This window comes from Schistocerca serialis, unplaced genomic scaffold, assembly GCF_023864345.2.
Source record: "Schistocerca serialis cubense isolate TAMUIC-IGC-003099 unplaced genomic scaffold, iqSchSeri2.2 HiC_scaffold_509, whole genome shotgun sequence".
Taxonomy (NCBI): domain Eukaryota; kingdom Metazoa; phylum Arthropoda; class Insecta; order Orthoptera; family Acrididae; genus Schistocerca; species Schistocerca serialis.
The window spans coordinates 5,001-10,000 of NW_026048090.1; the positions used below are offsets into that span (position 1 = coordinate 5,001).

Here is a 5,000-nt window from a genome sequence, read left to right on the forward strand (position 1 = left end):
TTAACCCAACCTATGTTGGGCCTTAACCCAACACACGTTGGGCCTTAACCCAACACACGTTGGGCCTTAACCCAACACACGTTGGGCCTTAACCCAACACACGTTGGGCCTTAACCCAACACACGTTGGGCCTTAACCCAACACACGTTGGGCCTTAACCCAACACACGTTGGGCCTTAACCCAACACACGTTGGGCCTTAACCCAACACACGTTGGGCCTTAACCCAACACACGTTGGGCCTTAACCCAACACACGTTGGGCCTTAACCCAACACACGTTGGGCCTTAACCCAACACACGTTGGGCCTTAACCCAACACACGTTGGGCCTTAACCCAACACACGTTGGGCCTTAACCCAACACACGTTGGGCCTTAACCTGCTCTGTAATTGTCATACGACGCGTTAAATTAGTGTAGTGTTGCCTAACTGCAACCCCCGCAATATAGTTTGCTACTCGCACTGCCCGGTCCCCAGTGTATCGCTTCATGTTAAACACCTTGCAGCTATACACTGTAATGTGGATGGCAGCAGGACGTACATGCTCAATGCCCTTTGCAGTTGTTCATTGGCATTTGCAGTTGTTCATTGGCATTCGCATGGCGAAGCACTTAGCCTACGCTGTGGTACGGCCTGTGTCAACTGTCCGCTGATGTTGTACGTCCAAATCACACACTGTACTGCACATTGGTCCTCATGTACTGAATGATACATCGTGGTACATGTGACCGTACAACGACTGCGCCAACAACGGCGAACCATGCGGTCCAAATGTTGTGCACTCAGCTACGTGTCGTCTCCCTATAAGAGCTGGATTGCAGTGTGGTATGCCCTGGATGGCGATCAGCATGAGCCGTCTGTTGATGTAGTGGCGCGTGTTGTCAGACGTAGTCGTCTCTTCTCACACACCGTGATAGCATGGTGCACTGCGTTCCACATCTGCGACATGCGACAGAGGCCGGTTGACAGTCGTTCGCGCAATGGACATCGCATACGTACGGGGGCCACCTTCCACGTGTTCGCGAAGCGTGCACATGTTGTTGCGTGTATGTGGGCAGACATAGTGTGTCGTGACACCTGACACAGGCATGCAACAATCGTTGAATTTGCAAATGGCGATGGACGCCTACGTTTGCTGGTGACGTTACGCAAATGAACAACTGGTAAACCGTTGTGGTGCGGTTGTTCTCGCTAGAGGTGAATCAGTGATGGCGACGATCGGTTGAGCTACCAACCGGTTGTTCCAGCGATACCCACCATGCCCACGAACGTGAATGGCATCTGGGTGTGAAGCGATACGCGGCGGTGGCTGGGTGGGACCGTCCCCGGCCGGTGAGGGGGGGCCTCCCGGCGTGCTGGCCGCGCGGTGCGTGGGCGCACGCGCTACAGCCGGCTGGTGGGGGCGGCCAGTGGCAGGCGCGCCGGCCGACGGAGGCGGCAGGCGGCGCAGCTGCGCGCCGGCGCACCCTGCACGCGGCGCCGTGCGGCCAAAGTAGGTCCTCGCGGGCCCGGTGCGAAGCGCGGTGGACATCTGCAGTGTGCTGGTCCGATTGAGGACTGTGTGCGCTGAGGATGCGCCGCCGCCCGGCGCTCGGCGCCGCGACGCCGTCTGCTGCTCGGTCGCCTCTGCGGTTCTCGCAGGTGGTTTGTATCGCAGCTGTGCGGACGTGTTGGCGCGTGCGCTGTGCTGGGAGAGTTCGCTTCGGCACCCAAGTGGGGCTTTTGTCCTTCTGTGGCGCTGGCGTTGGAGCTGCCGGTCACCGTAGGTGGCGCGTGTTGTCTCCCGCCGGCAATGCCACGACAGCACGCTCCCGGGCCTCTGTCGGCAGCGGCAAGCTCAGTTGGGAGCACGGGTGGTCGCACCTAAAGCGTCTACTCGCCAAACCCCGGGCGATTGCGCCTCTCTCGAACCCGACCAAGTACTTAGGACGGCGCTGCGCGCCGCCGGGACCTGAGAGGGTTTCGAGGTGTATGGTGCAGGGGAGCTCAGCCTCCTCCTGTTTGCAGAATAATTGAGCGGACGCTTGCGTGTTCGCGCGGGCCCCCGGGACACACTCCCGGGCGGCCGGCTGCTCAGCTCTAGTTGACGCAGCTCCCTGGTTGATCCTGCCAGTAGTCATATGCTTGTCTCAAAGATTAAGCCATGCATGTCTCAGTACAAGCCGCATTAAGGTGAAACCGCGAATGGCTCATTAAATCAGTTATGGTTCCTTAGATCGTACCCACGTTACTTGGATAACTGTGGTAATTCTAGAGCTAATACATGCAAACAGAGTCCCGACCAGAGATGGAAGGGACGCTTTTATTAGATCAAAACCAATCGGTCGGCTCGTCCGGTCCGTTTGCCTTGGTGACTCTGAATAACTTTGGGCTGATCGCACGGTCCTCGTACCGGCGACGCATCTTTCAAATGTCTGCCTTATCAACTGTCGATGGTAGGTTCTGCGCCTACCATGGTTGTAACGGGTAACGGGGAATCAGGGTTCGATTCCGGAGAGGGAGCCTGAGAAACGGCTACCACATCCAAGGAAGGCAGCAGGCGCGCAAATTACCCACTCCCGGCACGGGGAGGTAGTGACGAAAAATAACGATACGGGACTCATCCGAGGCCCCGTAATCGGAATGAGTACACTTTAAATCCTTTAACGAGTATCTATTGGAGGGCAAGTCTGGTGCCAGCAGCCGCGGTAATTCCAGCTCCAATAGCGTATATTAAAGTTGTTGCGGTTAAAAAGCTCGTAGTTGGATTTGTGTCCCACGCTGTTGGTTCACCGCCCGTCGGTGTTTAACTGGCATGTATCGTGGGACGTCCTGCCGGTGGGGCGAGCTGAAGGCGTGCGACGCGCCTCGTGCGTGCTCGTGCGTCCCGAGGCGGACCCCGTTGCAATCCTACCAGGGTGCTCTTGAGTGAGTGTCTCGGTGGGCCGGCACGTTTACTTTGAACAAATTAGAGTGCTTAAAGCAGGCAAGCCCGCCTGAATACTGTGTGCATGGAATAATGGAATAGGACCTCGGTTCTATTTTGTTGGTTTTCGGAACCCGAGGTAATGATTAATAGGGACAGGCGGGGGCATTCGTATTGCGACGTTAGAGGTGAAATTCTTGGATCGTCGCAAGACGAACAGAAGCGAAAGCATTTGCCAAGTATGTTTTCATTAATCAAGAACGAAAGTTAGAGGTTCGAAGGCGATCAGATACCGCCCTAGTTCTAACCATAAACGATGCCAGCCAGCGATCCGCCGCAGTTCCTCCGATGACTCGGCGGGCAGCCTCCGGGAAACCAAAGCTTTTGGGTTCCGGGGGAAGTATGGTTGCAAAGCTGAAACTTAAAGGAATTGACGGAAGGGCACCACCAGGAGTGGAGCCTGCGGCTTAATTTGACTCAACACGGGAAACCTCACCAGGCCCGGACACCGGAAGGATTGACAGATTGATAGCTCTTTCTTGATTCGGTGGGTGGTGGTGCATGGCCGTTCTTAGTTGGTGGAGCGATTTGTCTGGTTAATTCCGATAACGAACGAGACTCTAGCCTGCTAACTAGTCGCGTGACATCCTTCGTGCTGTCAGCGATTACTTTTCTTCTTAGAGGGACAGGCGGCTTCTAGCCGCACGAGATTGAGCAATAACAGGTCTGTGATGCCCTTAGATGTTCTGGGCCGCACGCGCGCTACACTGAAGGAATCAGCGTGTCTTCCTAGGCCGAAAGGTCGGGGTAACCCGCTGAACCTCCTTCGTGCTAGGGATTGGGGCTTGCAATTGTTCCCCATGAACGAGGAATTCCCAGTAAGCGCGAGTCATAAGCTCGCGTTGATTACGTCCCTGCCCTTTGTACACACCGCCCGTCGCTACTACCGATTGAATGATTTAGTGAGGTCTTCGGACTGGTACGCGGCATTGACTCTGTCGTTGCCGATGCTACCGGAAAGATGACCAAACTTGATCATTTAGAGGAAGTAAAAGTCGTAACAAGGTTTCCGTAGGTGAACCTGCGGAAGGATCATTACCGACTAGACTGCATGTCTTTCGATGTGCGTGTCGTGTCGCGCAACACGCTACCTGTACGGCTCGCAGTAGCCGTGCGCCGCGTGCGGAACCACGCGTGCTTCTCAAAACTAACGCCAATGTTGTGTGGTACGAGCGCTGAAGCGCTGGAGCGGCTGGCCTGCGGCACCTGGCGCCTGGCGCCGGTTTTGAATGACTTTCGCCCGACTGCCTGTCCGCTCCGGTGTGGAGCCGTACGACGCCCATCGGCCGTGAGGCCGTTGGACACAGAACGCTTGAACAGGGGCCGCCACACGCCTACGTCCCGCCTATGCAACTGTCTTGAAAGAGACAGTGGAAACTAAGAAAAGATCACCCAGGACGGTGGATCACTCGGCTCGTGGGTCGATGAAGAACGCAGCAAATTGCGCGTCGACATGTGAACTGCAGGACACATGAACATCGACGTTTCGAACGCACATTGCGGTCCATGGATTCCGTTCCCGGGCCACGTCTGGCTGAGGGTCGGCTACGTATACTGAAGCGCGCGGCGTTTGCCCCGCTTCGCAGACCTGGGAGCGTCGCGGCCGCCTGTGGGGCCGGCCGCGCCTCCTGAAACGTGCGATGCGCGCCCGTCGCCTGGCGGTTCGCATACCGGTACTTACTCGGTAGCGTGCACAGCCGGCTGGCGGTGTGGCGTGCGACACCTCGTACAACGACCTCAGAGCAGGCGAGACTACCCGCTGAATTTAAGCATATTACTAAGCGGAGGAAAAGAAACTAACAAGGATTCCCCCAGTAGCGGCGAGCGAACAGGGAAGAGTCCAGCACCGAACCCCGCAGGCTGCCGCCTGTCGTGGCATGTGGTGTTTGGGAGGGTCCACTACCCCGACGCCTCGCGCCGAGCCCAAGTCCAACTTGAATGAGGCCACGGCCCGTAGAGGGTGCCAGGCCCGTAGCGGCCGGTGCGAGCGTCGGCGGGACCTCTCCTTCGAGTCGGGTTGCTTGAGAGTGCAGCT

General features: G+C 57.0%; 3 non-coding genes across 3 annotated transcripts in view; all 3 read left to right on the forward strand.

Annotated features, from left to right (window-relative positions):
- Positions 1-2,093: 2,093 nt before the first annotated feature.
- LOC126447494 (small subunit ribosomal RNA) lies at positions 2,094-4,003 on the forward strand. Its single transcript, XR_007583707.1, has one exon. It is a non-coding gene; the product is annotated as a small subunit ribosomal RNA (ribosomal RNA).
- Positions 4,004-4,354: 351 nt separating this feature from the next.
- On the forward strand, positions 4,355-4,509 carry LOC126447488 (5.8S ribosomal RNA). Its single transcript, XR_007583702.1, has one exon. It is a non-coding gene; the product is annotated as a 5.8S ribosomal RNA (ribosomal RNA).
- Positions 4,510-4,697: 188 nt separating this feature from the next.
- Positions 4,698-5,000, forward strand: part of LOC126447503 (large subunit ribosomal RNA) — a 4,222-nt gene continuing 3,919 nt past the window's right edge. Inside the window, exon 1 of the ribosomal RNA XR_007583715.1 lies at positions 4,698-5,000. This exon is cut by the window's right edge and continues 3,919 nt beyond it. This is a non-coding gene — a ribosomal RNA (large subunit ribosomal RNA).